Source organism: Bombina bombina, chromosome 4 (assembly GCF_027579735.1).
Source record: "Bombina bombina isolate aBomBom1 chromosome 4, aBomBom1.pri, whole genome shotgun sequence".
NCBI classification, from domain to species: Eukaryota; Metazoa; Chordata; class Amphibia; order Anura; family Bombinatoridae; genus Bombina; species Bombina bombina.
The window spans coordinates 288,097,799-288,116,194 of NC_069502.1; positions in this window are offsets into that span (position 1 = coordinate 288,097,799).

Genomic DNA, 18,396 nt, shown 5'->3' on the forward strand with positions numbered 1-18,396 from the left:
TTATACTGAACACAATATTTATACTTTTGATTTCTAAGTGGCATACATTTGTGGTATTATTCTTAAAACGTGTTATTTTACTAACAAAGCAATTTCCACAAGAAATAAATTCTACTCTTTAAAAATCCATTTGTCTAACTGAAATCCAAATCACATCCCTTAGCCAGAATCAGACATTACACTGAAGTTTAAAAATAAATAAAAAAAAACAAACAGATTTTACTTTCCCCCAGAATCCCTAGGCAGCTATGTGTTGTGAACCATAAGGAGCAGTGTGTTGCCTTAGGGCACTGACAAATATTGCTGCAGTGTTGTTTAGTGGTACAAATATTTTTTAAAGAAGCTTAGCAACAGCATTATAAGCATGTGATAAAATATTCCAAATGGATCCAGTACTCCCAACAAACTATAAAAGCAGTATAGATAAATTCTAAACCATAGTACAAATGCAAGATAGGCACATCCTGGATTTGTAGAAAACCCCCCAATCAGGCCTAATTTTGATATTGCAGACAGATAAGCTTTGCAACCAATACAATAAGGTTATTACTACTTCTGCTGTTCTGGGATATGAGATATTCTACCTCCTTTTAGCAACTTAATTATTTCACTAACGAGCAGACTTGCTTAGAACCACATTTATTTACAGGCCATGGTTTAAAATCCACAGCCTTGGGGCGCGATCTGATATATGGCGCAGGTTTTGGCTAGGGATGGGCGAATGTTTCTAAAAATTCGAAAATTAAAACGAATTTTCATACATTCGTTTGTTCGAATCGAATTTGAATGTTTATATAACATTCTAACATTCTATTTTCGAATTTTCAATTTCGAATTTTTCTATAAAATTCGAAAATATTCGTTTGAATAATAGAATGTTTAGCTATGTATTCATTCAATTTCGAAATGTAATATTCAAATTCAAATAAGATATTCAAATTCGAATGTGACATTCAAATTTGAAATAGTATTTCTAGTCTACAACTGTGTTTAATAAATGTAATATTCGAATTTGAATGCTACTTTCGAATTCGAATGTCACATTCGAATTTGAAATAGTATTTCTAGTCTAATACTGTGTTTTAAATGTGATATTCGATTCAAATGTGATATTCGATTCGAATGTGACATTCGAATTCGAAATAGTATTTCTAGTCTAATACTGTGTTTTATAAATGTAATATTCGAATTCGAATGTGACATTCGATTCGAATGTGATATTCGATTCGAATGTGACATTCGAAATAGTGTTTTTAATCTACAATTGTGTTTTATAAATGTAATATTCGAATTTGAATGTGATATTCGAATGTAACATTCGAATTCGAATGTGACATTTGAATTCGAATGTGACATTCGAATTCGAATGTGACATTCGAAAACTGTAAATAACATTCGAAATCGAATTTTTAAGAATATTCGTTCTTATCAACATTCTACTATGTTAATCGAATTTCTACAATAACATTTGTTCTAACATTCAAATTCGGATATAAACACATTCGCCCATCCCTAGTTTCGGCGCAAGCGTGGAAACCTGCGCCGCCCGTAGTTTCAGCTTGCAACTCGAGCTATCACATATACGGCGCCGTCAGATGCTAAAGTGCCGTAAGTCTGACAAACCAGCGATGTCCAGAAATCTGCGTAAGTACAAATTTCTGGAGTCGCCAGTGACTTACCGCACTTTAGAAACTGCCACCGCATAAAAAACCTGACTAAGTTAAATCACCCATACTGTCTAACACGCCTCCTAAACATAGCCCGACACGTATACCACTCTATCCGCTATCCCCACTCTCACTCCTAATAATAAATATATTAACCCCTAAACCGCTGCTCCCAGACCCCTCCGCCACCTACATTATCTATATTACCCCCTAATGTGAGCCCCCTACACCCCCGCTACCTATTTTATCTATATTACCCCTTAATGTGAGCCCCCTACACCGCCGCTACCTATTTTATCAATATTACCCCCTAATGTGAGCCCCTTACACCGCCTCCATCTATATTACCTACCCCCTAATGTGAGCTCCTACCCCGCCGCAAGCTATATTAAAATTATTAACCCCTAATCTAATCCCCCTACCCTGCCGCCAGCTATATTAAAATTATTAACCTCTAATTTAATCCCCCTACACCGCCGCCAGCTATATTAAAATTATTAACCCCTAATTTAATCCCCCTACACCGCCGCCAGCTATATTAAAATTATTAACGCCTAATTTAATCCCCCTACACCGCCGCCAGCTATATTAAATACATTAACCCCTAATCTAATCCCCCTAAAGTAATCACCTCTATTACCATCCCTTAAAAGGGCCTTTTGCGTGACATTGCCCCAAAGTAACAGCTCTATTGCCAGCCCTTAAAAGGGCTTTTTGCGGGGCATTTCCCCAAAGAAATCAGCTCTTTTACCAGCCCTTAAAAGGGTTTTTTGCGGGGCATTGTCACAAAGTAATCAGCTCTTTTGCCTATAATCTAAATCCCCCTACATCGCCGCCACCTATAATAAATGTATTACCCCCTAATCTAATCCCCCTACACCGTCGTCACCTATATTAAATAGATTAACCCATAATCTGACCCCCCTACACCGCCGCCACCTATATTAACTATATTAACCCTAATTATATTAGGGTTAATATAGTTAATATACGCCTAGATTTAGAGTTCTGCGTTAGCCGTCAAAACCAGCGTTAGGGGGTCCTACCGCTGGTTTTGGCCTACCGCTGGTATTTAGAGTCTTGTAGGTAAGGGTCTAACTCTCACTTTCCAGCCGCGACTTTTCCATACTGCAGATCCCCTTACATCAATTGCGTATCCTATTTTTTCAATGGGATCTTTCTAACGCTGGTATTTAGAGTCTTGGCTGAAGCGAGTGTTAGAACTCTAACGACAAAACTCCAGCCGCAGAAAAAAGTCAGGAGTTAAGAGCTTTATGGGCTAACGCCGGTTCATAAAGCTCTTAACTACTGTGCTCTAAAGTACACTAACACCAAAAACTACCTATGTACCCCTAAACCGAGGCCCCCCCACATCGCCGCCACTCTATTAAAAATTTTTAACCCCTAATCTGCCGACCGTACACCGCCGCAATCTACATTATCCCTATGTACCCCTAATCTGCTGCCCCTAACATTGCCGACCCCTACATAATATTTATTAACCCCTAATCTGCCCCCACCAACGTCGCCGCTACCTACCTACACTTTTTAACCCCTAATCTGCCAACCGGACCTCACCGCTACTATAATAAATGTATTAACCCCTAAAGCTAAGTCTAACCCTAACACTAACACCCCCTAAGTTAAATATAATTTAAATCTAACGAAATAAAATAATTCTTATTAAATAAATTAATCCTATTTAAAGCTAAATACTTACCTGTAAAATAAACCCTAATATAGCTACAATATAAATAATAATTATATTGTAGCTATTTTAGGATTAATATTTATTTTACAGGCAACTTTGTATTTATTTTAACTAGGTACAATAGCTATTAAATAGTTAATAACTATTTAATAGTTATCTAGTTAAAATAATTACAAAATTACCTGTAAAATAAATCCTAACCTAAGTTACAATTAAACCTAACACTACACTATCAATAAATTAATTAAATAAACTATCTACAATTATCTACAATTATCTACAATTAAATCAACTAAACTAAATTACAAAAAAACCCAAACACTAAATTACAAAAAACAAACAAACACTAAATTACAAAAAATAAAAAAAGATTACATGAATTTTAAACTAATTACACCTACTCTAAGCTCCTAAAAAAATAACAAAGCCCCCCAAAATAAAAAAAATGCCCTACCCTATTCTAAAATAAAAATTTAACAGCTCTTTTACCTTACCAGCCCTTAAAAGGGCCTTTTGCGGGGCATGCCCCAAAGAAAACAGCTCTTTTGCATTTAAATAAACATACAATACCCCCAAACATTACAACCCACCACCCACATACCCCTAATCTAACCCAAACCCCCCTTAAAAAACCTTACACTAAGCCCCTGAAGATCTTCCTACCTTATCTTCACCACACCGGGTATCACCGATCCATCCAGAAGAGGGTCCGAAGTCTTCATCCTATCCGGCAAGAAGAGGTCCAGAAGAGGCTCCAAAGTCTTCATCCTATCCGGCAAGAAGAGGGCATCCGGACCGGTAGACATCTTCATCCAGGCGGCATCTTCTATCCTGTTCCGATCAGCCAATAGAATGCGAGCTCAATCTGATTGGCGGATTGGATCAGCCAATCCGATTGAACTTGAATCTGATTGGCTGATTCAATCAGCCAATCAGATTTTTCCTACCTTAATTCCGATTGGCTGATAGAATCCTATCAGCCAATCGGAATTCGAGGGATGCCATCTTGGATGACGTCCCTTAAAGGAACCTTAATTTGTCGGGAGTCGCCGGAAGAAGAGGATGGATCCGTGTCGGCTGCTTCAAGATGGTCCCGCTCCGCGCCGGATGGAAGAAGATAGAAGATGCCGCCTGGATGAAGATGTCTACCGGTCTGGATGCCCTCTTCTTGCCGGATCGGCTGAAGAGTTTGGAGCCTCTTCTGGACCTCTTCTTGCCGGATAGGATGAAGACTTCGGACCCTCTTCTGGACGGATCGGTGATACCCGGCGTGGTGAAGATAAGGTAGGAAGATCTTCAGGGGCTTAGTGTTAGGTTTTTTAAGGGGTGTTTGGGTTAGATTAGGGGTATGTGGGTGGTGGGTTGTAATGTTGGGGGGGGGTATTGTATGTTTATTTAAATGCAAAAGAGCTGTTTTCTTTGGGGCATGCCCAGCAAAAGGCCCTTTTAAGGGCTGGTAAGGTAAAAGAGCTGTTAAATTTTTATTTTAGAATAGGGTAGGGCATTTTTTTATTTTGGGGGGCTTTGTTATTTTTTTAGGAGCTTAGAGTAGGTGTAATTAGTTTAAAATTCATGTAATCTTTTTTTATTTTTTGTAATTTAGTGTTTGTTTTTTTTGTAATTTAGTTTAGTTGATTTAATTGTAGATAATTGTAGATAGTTTATTTAATTTATTGATAGTGTAGTGTTAGGTTTAATTGTAACTTAGGTTAGGATTTATTTTACAGGTAATTTTGTAATTATTTTAACTAGGTAACTATTAAATAGTTATTAACTATTTAATAGCTATTGTACCTGGTTAAAATAAATACAAAGTTGCCTGTAAAATAAATATTAATCCTAAAATAGCTACAATATAATTATTATTTATATTGTAGCTATATTAGGGTTTATTTTACAGGTAAGTATTTAGCTTTAAATAGGATTAATTTATTTAATAAGAATTATTTTATTTCGTTAGAATAAAATTATATTTAATTTAGGGGGGTGTTAGTGTTAGGGTTAGACTTAGCTTTAGGGGTTAATACATTTATTAGAGTAGCTGTGAGGTCCGGTCGGCAGATTAGGGGTTAATAATTGTAGGTAGGTGGCGGCGACGTTGGGGGCGGCAGATTAGGAGTTAATAAATATAATATAGGGGTCGGCGGTGTTAGGGGCAGCAGATTAGGGGTACATAGGGATAACGTAGGTTGCGGCGGTGTATGGAGCGGCAGATCAGGGGTTAAAAATAATATGCAGGGGTCAGCGATAGCGGGGGCGGCAGCTTAGGGGTTAATAAGTGTAAGGTTAGGGGTGTTTAGACTCAGGGTACATGTTAGGGTGTTAGGTGCAGACTTAGGAAGTGTTTCCCCATAGGAAACAATGGGGCTGCGTTAGGAGCTGAACGCTGCATTTTTGCAGGTGTTAGGTTTTTTTCCAGCTCAAACTGCCCCATTGTTTCCTATGGGGGAATCGTGCACGAGCACGTTTTTGAAGCTGGCCGTGTCCGTTAGCAACGCTGGTATTGAGAGTTGCAGTGGCGGTAAATATGCCTGTACGCTCCCTTTTTGGAGCCTAACGCAGCCCTTCTGAGAACTCTAAATACCAGCGTTGTTTAAAAGGTGCGGGGGGAAAAAACCATGCATAGCTAACGCAACCCTTCTAACGCAAAACTCTAAATCTAGGCGATAGTTATTATATTATATATATTAACTAAATTAACCCTAATTATATTAGGGTTAATATAGTTAATATACGGCTAGATTTAGAGTTCTGCGGCCAAAGGGGTGCGTTAGCTACGCGTGCTTTTTTTCCCCCGCACCTTTTAAATACCGCTGGTATTTAGAGTTCACAGAAGGGCTGCGTTAGGCTCCAAAAAAGGGAGCGTAGAGCATATTTACCGCCACTGCAACTCTAAATACCAGCGTTGCTTACAGACGCGGCCAGCTTCAAAAACGTGCTCGTGCACGATTCCCCCATAGAAAACAATGGGGCCATTTGAGTTGAAAAAAAAACTAACACCTGCAAAAAAACAGCGTTCAGCTCCTAACGCAGCCCCATTGTTTTCTATTGGGAAACACTTCCTACGTCTGCACCTAACACTCTAACATGTACCCCGAGTCTAAACACCCCTAACCTTACACTTATTAACCCCTAATCTGCCACCCCCGCTATCGCTGACACCTGCATATTTTTTTAACCCCTAATCTGCCGCTCCGTACACCGCCGCAACCTACATTATACCTATGTACCCCTAATCTGCTGCCCCTAACACCGCCGACCCCTATATTATATGTATTAACCCCTAATCTGCCCCCACAATGTCGCCGCCAGCTACCTACAATTATTAACCCCTAATCTGCCGACCGGATCTCGCCGCTACTCTAATAAATGGATTAACGCCTAAAGCTAAGTCTAACCCTAACCCTAACACCCCCCTAAGTTAAATATAATTTAAATCTAACAAAATAAATTAACTCTTATTATATAAATTATTCCTATTTAAAGCTAAATACTTACCTGTAAAATAAATCCTAATATAGCTACAATATAAATTATAATTATATTGTAGCTATTTTAGGATTAATATTTATTTTACAGGCAACTTTGTAATTATTTTAACCAGGTACAATAGCTATTATAGTTAATAACTATTTAATAGCTAAAATAGTTAAAATAATTACAAAATTACCTGTAAAATAAATCCTAACCTAAGTTACAATTAAACATAACACTACACTATCAATAAATAAATTAAATACAATACCTACATTTATCTACAATTAAACCTAACACTACACTATCAATAAATTAATTAAATACAATACCTACAAATAAATACAATTAAATAAACTAACTAAAGTACAAAAAATAAAAAAGAACTAAGTTACAAAAAATAAAAAATATTTACAAACATTAGAAAAATATTACAACAATTTTAAACTAATTACACCTAGTCTAAGCCCCCTAATAAAATAACAAAGCCCCCCAAAATAAAAAAATGCCCTACCCTATTCTAAATTTAAAAAGTTCAAAGCTCTTTTACCTTACCAGCCCTGAAAAGGACCATTTGCGGAGCATGCCCCAAAGAATTCAGCTCTTTTGCCTGTAAAAAAAACACATACAATACCCCCCCAACATTACAACCGACCACCCACATACCCCTAATCTAACCCAAACTCCCCTTAAATAAACCTAACACTAAGCCCCTGAAGATCTCCCTACCTTGTCTTCACCACACCGGGTCCCGATCAGTCCAGAGGAGCCTCCGAAGTCTTCATCCAAGCCCAAGCTGGGGCTGAAGACTGACGTACATCATCCGGCTGAAGTCTGGATCCAAGCGGCAATTGAAGAAATCCATCTTCGGGAAGAAATCTTCATCCTATCCGGGCAGAAGAGGACATCCGGACCGGCAAACATCTTCATCCAAGCCGCATCTTCTATATTGTTCCATTCGATGACGACCGGCTCCATCTTGAAGACCTCCACTGCGGATCCATCCTCTTCTTCCGACGACTAGACGACGAATGAAGGTTCCTTTAAGGGACGTCATCCAAGATGGCGTCCTTCGAATTCCGATTGGCTGATAGGATTCTGCCAATCAGATTCAAGTTCAATCCAATCAGCCAATAGAATGCAAGCTCAATCTGATTGGCTGATCGCATCAGCCAATTGGATTGAACTTTATTCTGATTGGCTGATTCTATCAGCCAATCAGAATTTTCCTACCTTAATTCTGATTGGCTGATAGAATCCCATCTTGGATGACGTCATTTAAAGGAACCGTCATTCGGCGAGTAGGCGTCGGTAGAAGAGGATGGATCCGCGTCCGCTGGAAGATGATTGCTCCGGAAGAAAGAAGATTGAAAATGCCGCTTCATAGAAGACTTCATCCCGATGATGGACTTCTTCAGCGCCCGCTTGGATCAAGACTTCAGCCCGATGATGGATTTCTTCAGCCGCCGCTTGGATCCAGACTTCAGGCGGAGGATGGACGTCACTCTTCAGCCCCCCCTTGGGCTTGGATGAAGATTTCGGAGGGTCTTCTGGACAGATCGGGACCCGGTGTGGTGAAGACAAGGTAGGGAGATCTTCAATGGCTTAGTGTTAGGTTTATTTAAGGGGGGTTTGGGTTAGCTTAGGGGTATGTGGGTGGTGGGTTGTAATGTTGGGGGGGGGTATTGTATGTTTTTTTTTTTACAGGCAAAAGAGCTGAATTCTTTGGGGCGTGCCCCGCAAAGGGCCCTTTTCAGGGCTGGTAAGGTAAAGAGCTTTTCTATTTTAATTTTAGAATAGGGTAGGGCATTTTTTTATTTTGGGGGTGTTTGTTATTTTATTAGGGGGCTTAGAGTAGGTGTAATTAGCTTAAAATTGTTGTAATATTTTTCTAATGTTTGTAAATATTTTTTTATTTTTTGTAACTTAGTTCTTTTTTATTTTTTGTACTTTAGTTAGTTTATTTAAATGTATTTATTTGTAGGTATTGTATTTAATTAATTTATTGATAGTGTAGTCTTAGGTTTAATTGTAGATAATTGTAGGTAGTTTATTTAATTTATTTATTGATAGTGTAGTGTTAGGTTTAATTGTAACTTAGGTTAGGATTTATTTTACAGGTAATTTGTAATTATTTTAACTAGTTAACTATTAAATAGTTATTAACTATTTAATAGCTATTGTACCTGGTTAAAATAAATACAAAGTTGCCTGTAAATTAAATATTAATCCTAAAATAGCTACAATATAATTATAATTTATATTGTAGCTATATTAGGGTTTATTTTACAGGTAAGTATTTAGCTTTAAATAGGAATAATTTATTTAATAAGAGTTAATTTATTTTGTTAGATTTAAATTATATTTAACTTAGGGGGGTGTTAGGGTTAAGGTTAGACTTAGCTTTAGGGGTTAATAAATGTATTATAGTAGCGGTGAGCTCCGGTCGGCAGATTAGGGGTTAATACTTGAAGTTAGGTTTCGGCGATGTTAGGGAGGGCAGATTAGGGGTTAATACTATTTATTATAGGGTTATTGAGGCGGGAGTGAGGCGGATTAGGGGTTAATAACTTTATTATAGTAGCGGTGAGCTCCGGTCGGCAGATTAGGGGTTAATAATTGTAGGTAGGTGGCGGCGACGTTGGGGGCGGCATATTAGGGGTTAATAAATATAATATAGGGGTCGGCGGTGTTAGGGGCAGCAGATTAGGGGTTCATAGGGATAACGTAGGTGGCAGCGGTGTGCGGTCGGCAGATTAGGGGTTAAAAAATTTTAATAGAGTGGCGGCGATGTGGGGGGGGGCCTCGGTTTAGGGGTACATAGGTAGTTTATGGGTGTTAGTGTACTTTAGAGCACAGTAGTTAAGAGCTTTATAAACCGGTGTTAGCCCAGAAAGCTCTTAACTACTGACTTTTTTCTGCGGCTGGAGTTTTGTCGTTAGATTTCTAACGCTCACTTCAGCCAAGACTCTAAATACCGGCGTTAGAAAGATCCCATTGAAAAGATAGGATACACAAATGGCGTAGGGAGATTTGCGGTATGGAAAAGTCGCGGCTGCAAAGTGAGCGTTAGACCCTTTCCTGACTGACTCCAAATACCAGCGGGCGGTAAAAACCAGCGTTTGGAGCCTCTAACGCTGGTTTTGACGGCTACCGCCCAACTCTAAATCTAGGCCACAGTTATTAGATTATATATATTAACTATATTAACCCTATCTAACCCTAACACCCCTAACTAAATTCTTATTAAAATAAATCTAATTATTATTAATATTATTAATTAAAATATTCCTATTTAAAACTAAATACTTACCTATAAAATAAACCCTAAGATAGCTACAATATAATTAATAATTACATTGCAGCTATTTTAGGGTTTATATTTATTTTACAGGTAACTTGGTATTTATTTTAACTAGGTACAATAGCTATTAAATAGTTAATAACTATTTAATAGCTACCTCGTTAAAATAATTACCAATTTACCTGTAAAATAAACCCTAACCTAAGTTACAAATACACCTAGACTATCAATAAATGAAATAAACTACAAATATCTAAACTAAACTACAATCAAATACACTAAACTAAATTACAAAAACAAACAAACACTAAATTACAAAAAATAAAAAAAGATTACAAGAATGTTAAGCTAATTACACCTATTCTAAGCCCCCTAATAAAATAACAAAGCCCCCCAAAATAAAAAATTCCCTACCCTAATCTAAATTACAAAAGTTAACAGCTCTATTACCAGCCCTTAAAAGGCCTTTTGTGGGGCATGCCCCAAAGTAATCAGCTTTTTTGCCTGTAAAAAAAACAACACCCCCCCATTACAACCCACCACCCACATACCCCTATTCTAACCCACCCAATCCCCCCTTAAAAAAACCTAAGTCTAACCCCCAAGTGCTCCTTACCTGTCCTGAAGACTGGCGGAGAAGGTCCTGTTCCAGGCGGAGATGTCTTCTTCCAGGCGGCGACCTCTTCTTCTTCCAGAATCCAGCCGGCGCGGAGCGGAGGAGTTGAAGACCGATGACCGTGGAGCTGAAGACCGTCCATCTGGAACTGAAGAACGGCGATGCTGGAACTGAAGATCGGCGACGCTGGAACCGAAGACCTCTGGAACTGAAGACCGGAGTCGGAACGTGGAGGATCCTCTTCATACATTCGCCGCCGTACACTGAATAGGAATTCAAGGTACGTGATTAAAAATGGCGTCCCTTGAATTCCTATTTGCTGATTTGATCCTTCAAATTCAAATCAGCCAATCGGATGCGAGCTACTTTAATTCTATTGGCTGATTTGAATAGCCAATAGAATAAAAGCTACTGTAATTCTATTGGCTGATTAGGATACCTAGTTAAAATAAATACCAAGTTACCTGTAAATTAATATAAACCCTAAAATAGCTACAATGTAATTATTAATTATATTGTAGCTATCTTAGGGTTTATTTTATAGGTAAGTATTTAGTTTTAAATAGGAATATTTTAATTAATAATATTAATATTAATTAGATTTATTTTAATTAGAATTTAGTTAGGGGTGTTAGGGTTAGATATGGTTAATATAGTTAATATATATAATCTATTAACTATATTAACTATATTAACCCTAATATAATTAGGGTTAATATAGTTAATATATATAATATAATAACTATATTAACTATACTAACCCTAATATAATTAGGGTTAATATAGTTAATATAGGTGGCGGCGGTGTAGGGCGATCAGATTAGGGGTTAATCTATTTAATATAGGTGGCGGCGGTGTAGGGGGATTAGATTAGGGGGTAATACATTTATTATAGGTGGCGGCGGTGTAGGGGAATTAGGTTAGGGGGTAATACATTTATTATAGGTGGCGGCGGTGTAGGGGGATTTAGATTATAGGCAAAAGAGCTGATTACTTTGTGACAATGACCCGCAAAAAGTCCTTTTAAGGGCTGTTAAAAGAGCTGATTACTTTGGGGAAATGCCCCGCAAAAACCCTTTTTAGGGCTGGCAATAGAGCTGTTACTTTGGGGCAATGTCACGCGAAAGGCCCTTTTAAGGGCTGGTAATAGAGGTGATTACTTTAGGGGGATTAGATTAGGGGTTAATGTATTTAATATAGCTGGCGGCAGTGTAGGGGGATTAAATTAGGGGTTAATAGTTTTAATATAGCTGGCGGCGGTGTAGGGGGATTAAATTAGGGGTTAATAATCTTAATATAGCTGGCGGCGGGGTAGGAGCTCACATTAGGGGGTAGGTAATGTAGATGGCAGTGGTGTAAGGGGCTCACATTAGGGGGAAGGTAATGTAGGTGGTGGCAGTGTAAGGGGCTCACATTAGGGGGTAGGTAATGTAGGTGGCGACGGTGTAGGGGGCTCACATTAGGGGGTTATACATTTAATGTAGGTGGCAGCGGGGTCCGGGAGCGGTGGTTTAGGGGTTAAATACTTTATTAGGGATTGCGTCGGGGGATCGCGGTTGACAGGTAGATAGACATTGCGCATGCGTTAGGTGTTAGGTTTCATTTAGCAGATCGCGGTTGACAGGTAGATAGACATTGCGCATGCGTTAGGTGTTAGGTTTTATTTAGCAGCCAGTTTAGGGAGCTACGGGGCTCCAATACACAGCGTAAGGCTTACTACGCCTGCAATTTGTGGCGAGGTGAAAATGGAGTAAGATTTCTCCATTTTCGCCACGTAAGTCCTTACGCTGTATATTGGATACCAAACTGCGCGGGTTTGGTATACCTGTCTATGGGCCAAAAAACTACGGCCGAAGGCAGAAATATACGAGCGTAACCCGCGCAAAATTTGGCGTCGCCGGCTTTTGCGGGCGATGCTGCATATCGGATCAGGCCCATGGTCTGTATTGATTTGTGTATTTTTCAAAATCACCCTAGTTAAGCTTACTAATGTTTAACACATGATTTACTTACCAGCTTTAACTCATTTGTGTTTTTAAGTGTGTGTGTTTTACATTTTTTAATCATCTTAATAAAGTTTATATGGAAAACAGTGTATCTCTGTCACAATCTCATTGCTCTATACTAAAAGGGACACTGAACCCAATTTTTTTCTTTTGTGATTCAGATAGAGCATGCAATTTTAAGCAACTTTCTAATTTACTCCTATCATCAATTTTTCTTTGTTCATTTGCTATCTTTATTTTTAAAAGAAGGCATCTAAGCTATTTTTTGGGTTCAGTACACTGGACAGCATCTGTTTATTGTTGGGTGAATTTATCCACCAATCAGCAAGAACAACCCAGGTTGTTCACCACAAATAGGCCAGCATCTAAACTTACATTCTTGCATTTCAAATAAAGATACCAAGAGAATAAAGAAAATTTAATAATAGGAGTAAATTAGAAAGTTGCTTAAAATAGCATGCTTTACCTGAATCCCGAAAGAAAAAATGTGGGTTAAGTGTCCCTTTAATATAGCCTATAAGGAATGTGAGTGCTCCCTAAGTGTACATACCATCAGTCCAGGACTGATTAAATAAAGTCTTCTGTGTTTCTTTGTGTCTGTGGGTGTAAGTGTTTGTATATGAGTCTTTCTATGTGAGTGTCTGTGAGTGTTTTGTGTCTTTGAATGTGTGTGTCTGTCTCAAGAGTGTTTCTGTGTGTCTGAGGTTTTTGAGTGCGTGTGAGTATTTCTGAGTTTCTGAGTGTCTCTTAGTGAGTCCATGTTTCTGTGTGTCTGAGTATTTGTGTGTCTATAAGTGTGTGTGTGCCTTTCAATGTTTCTGTTTGTGTGCATCTATGAGTGTGTGTTTGTGCCTTTGAATGTTTTTGTTTGTGTGCCTCTAAGGGCTCCATGTACGAAGCAGCGAAAGCTGCTCCGGAGCCTTTGCGGGGCAGGTTTGCATATGCAAACCTGCTTCCCACAATGTAAGAAGCAGCGGTCATTAGACCGCTGCTTCTTACACCCTACACCACCTCTGAGGTGGCGAGGGAAAATCACAGAGAGCTTGCTCACTCTCGGTGATTGACAGCCCCTTCAGTCGCGTGATTGGTCACGCGAATGAAGGGGCGGGCATTACACACTCCGATGAGTGTGTAATGATACATACGGGCAAGCGGATCAACATATCCGCTGCCCGTGTGTAGCGAAGGCGGGAGGACAGCTTTCACGAGTTGAGAAGCTGTCCGCCCGCTGCTTAGTACATGGAGCCCTAAGTGTTTCTGCAGCCTTTTAAGTATCAAACAATTGAACCTCTATTGGGTTCATATGTGTGTTTATCTGGCTTTGATACTGGCCAGTGCATCACCAGGCACTGACCTCACCGCACATCACACACACACATGTACACACATATAAACAAATATGCACATACACACATACATGCATGAACACATATACACTAATGTTCCCATGTACAAACACACAATGATAATTGAATATCAGAAACATTTAAATATTTTAAATACAATTTAAATCACTTGTACATCTAATGTTCTGATGTGCTTTAAATCTTTTTAATAAAGATAAAGGATTTTTGATAGGACAAGGCATTTGTCTATAAGAAATCATGACAGTTAATTTATCTTTTTACAGCAGGCACATTAATTTATCTTTTGCAGCAGGAACATTACATCTAAATCGTAATATTATGTTGCATAATTAAATATTGTAATTATTAAATTCTTGTAATTAGTTTATTCTCAACAACAATAAAATATAATCTCTACCAGATATTAATTAAGTATATTATAATGTTAGAAAAAGGAAAATTGTGTTTTATAATCAAGATTAAAAAAAATGGCAGATAATCAGGTAACATTTGTTTATGTACATTTCTTTAAATGCGATATGTAAAAAAGCATGGTTTGCATGCCATATTTCTCATTTAGTATGTTTATTAAGCAGACAAAGCTACTGAACACATTTCTTTATTGCTTTATTGCTGTAATGTGGAAACATTACAGCAATAAAGAATTTCAAAGGACTGATAATTCTGTATCATTCATATTAATAGAACATTGTTCTTAGCATAAACAAACAAATGGATAATATACAATTCCATGACTGAACACTTCTAATATGCTGCATATGCAATATGATTAATTCAGCTCCTTAAATAGTATTGAATTTTAATTCTTTAAGGATGAATTTTCTCATGATAAACAACATTTTGCTTTGATTATTTAGAGATGGGTTCATAAATATTTTATGCTTCTGCTTAGTGAATAAAACCCCCCTATAATATATGAAGCTAAATGTGCATCAATTTAGTTGATGGGGAAATGGGATTATCTTTATATTTCATGTTGTAAATTAATTTGATGCCTGAAATCCTATGATCACTTTTTCTGCCTCATGGTTATCAGCCCAGCAAACTGCTCTGCTCATAATTTCAGAGAAGATTAACCCACAATAAATCAGTAAACTGTAGCTAGATTATCAAGTATATCTGGTTATTGTTTAATTGGTTCCATGTCAAGTTAGGGATGGGAAATTTGCATGAAAACATAATCAACAAATGAAATAGAAAACATACTAGTGGGAATATTCTACAAAGCTAACTGGAGGAACCCCTTGGGTAAAATATTACATATAGATGTTCATATACAATTTTCCAGAAAGGAAACGGAACTGTGGGAAAAAAAATATTTATACCTTATAGCATTACACAATTTTTAGTATAATTATGTTCTTTTTTTGTTGTTGAAGAAAGTAGGGAAAATGCTTATATTAACAAAACATGAATAACAGGCCTAAACAAAGTGTATGGCTATATTTCTAAACTCAACAAACAAATTAAAGGGACATGGAAACCAAAAATGTTTCTTTAAAGGGATAGTAAAGTCCAAATCAAATTTTCATGATACAGACAGAGCATGTCTTTTAAAACAACTTTTATCATCAAATTTGCTTTGTTATTCTTAGTTGAAGGCTAATACTAGGTAGGCTTATATGCTATTTTCTAAGCCCTTGAAGGCCGCCTCTAATTTGAATGCATTTAACTGTTTTACATAGCTAGAGGGGGTTAGTTTGTGTGTTTCATTTAGATAACATTGTGCACATGCATGTAAAGTTATTTAAGAGTCAGCACGTATTGCCTGAAATGCAAGTCTGCCAAAAGATCTGACATAAGGAGGCAGTCAGCAGAAGCTTAGATACAAGGTAATTACAGAGGTAAAAAGTATATTTCTATAACAGTGTTGGTTATGCTAAACTGGGGAGTATACATTTATACAGCCCATCTGGGAGTGTTTTTGTAAAAATGTATAGTTTTGTTTATTTTTAAATAACATTGTGCAGATTTTAAGACTCCTAACCAAGCCCCAAAGTTTTAGAAGTATACAGATGTCTGCTTTCTTTTGTTTGTATAATGGGTCTTTTCATATGCAGAGAAAGGGGGAGTGCCTGCCTTTCATGCTTTCCCAGCCCATTTTAATGGGTGTCCCAGTCTAACTTCATTAACAGTGCTAAACAGGGAGCTTCTAAATACATTTTTAAAAGGTTTTATACTGGATTTGTGTATCAGTATCTGTGCATATTCTTCTTTATAGTATTGTCTATTACATGCAGTTATATGAAAACTGGTGTATACTGTTCCTTTAATGATTCAGACACAGCATACAATTTTAAAAATGCTTCCAATTTACGTCTATTATCAAATTTAATTTGTTCTCATAGTTTTTGTTGTTGAAGAGGTACCTATTAAGTTAGCTTGCACATTTCTGAAACAGTAAATAACAGGAAAAACTGCGGCCACCTAAAGTTCCATCAAATGTATAATATAGTTTTAAAGCAGGTGCTATTTATTGCTCCAGTCACAAGCACATGCCTAAACCTTTCTACCTGCTTTTTCAACAAATAATACAAAGAGAACAATGTAAATTTGAAATGGAAGCAAATTTGAATTTTTTTTACATTTTACATTGAATCATTAATTTGTGTGTGTGGGGGGGTTATGTCCCTTTAATTTGTTTTATCAATCTGATTTATGTGCTATATATTCCATTTGATAGGATGTATAAATGGATAGATCTCTCAATTTTTATTATGTTTTATCTACTGAACAAGCATAATGAAAGCAGATGCCTCTTATAAAAGTTATCTGAAAGTTTGGGTGTATATACAGTCCTCCTTATAGTAACTTAATTTATATCAGAGATTAATAAATATGATTATATATAATATGAAAAGAAAAAGAAGTAAAAAAGTCTAAAATGCGATACCAGTAAGCGATTTTCTCGTAACCTTACAAGGTCTCATCAGCTTATATTTATTAATTGCATAAAATTGTATAAAATATTTTACTATAGGGAGTGTGGTGAAAACAGCAATACTTTCAAATGTGTTAGCTTCAAAAGCCCTTTTGGTTTTATAGTACAGTGTTTTTCAACTCCAGCCCTCAGGGCACACCAACAGGCCAGATCTTCATTATGTCTGAACCAGAGCACAGGTGAAATAATCAGTTAAGGCCAGATTAGAAGTGGTGCGTTATTTAACGAATCAGCTGGAGCGTTAACTGCACTAAAAGTAAGATTTTTGCTTGCATCGGTTGCACTCGTATTATGAGTTGAAAGAAAACTGTTTTCACTTGCGAGCTAACCCAACGAGCCAAACCTACAATATTGCTTGCATGATAACGTAATCCCCCATAGAAGACAATGGAGCAAAAAAAGTGGAAAAAAGTACGCTAAACCAACATTAAAATATCACATTCCAATGTTCTTCAAATAGAAGAATATGTTCTATTTATTCATAAATACATACAGTATATCACAAAAGTGAGTACAACTCTCACATTTTTGTAAATATTTTATTATATCTTTTCATGTGACAATACTAAGGAAATAACAGCCTTTATAACAGTGTAAATTTGCTGTCCCCTCATAATAACTCATCAAACAGCCATTAATGTCTAAACCATTGGCAATAAAAGTGAGTACACCCCTAAGTGGAAATGTCAAAATTGGGCCGAATTAGCCATTTTCCCTCCCCGGTGTCATGTGACTCGTTAGTGTTACAAGGTCTCAGTTGTGAATGTGGAGCAGGTGTGTAAAATTTTGTGTTATCGCTCTAATACTCTCTCATACTGGTCACTGGAAGTTCAACATGGCACTTCATGGCAAAGAACTCTCTGAGGATCTGAAAAAAAGAATTGTTGCTCTACATAAAGATGGCCTAGGCTATAAGAAGATTGCCAAGACCCTGAAACTGGGCTGCAGCATGGTGGGCAAGACCATACAGCCGTTTTACATGACAGGTTCCACTCAGAACAGGCCTCGCCATGGTCGACCAAAGAAGTTAAGTGCATGTGCTCAGCATCATATCCAGAGGTTGTCTTTGGGAAATAGAGTTATGAGTGCTGCCAGCATTGCTGCAAAGAATAAAGGGGTTGGGGTCAGCCTGTCATTGCTCAGACCATATGCCGCACACTGCATCAAATTGGTCTGAATGGCTGTCGTCCCAGAAGGAAGCCTGTTCTAAAGATGATGCATAAGAAAGCCAGCTAAAAGTTTGCTGAAGACAAGCAGACTAAGGACATGGATTACTGGAACCATGTCCTGTGATCCGATGAGACCAAGAT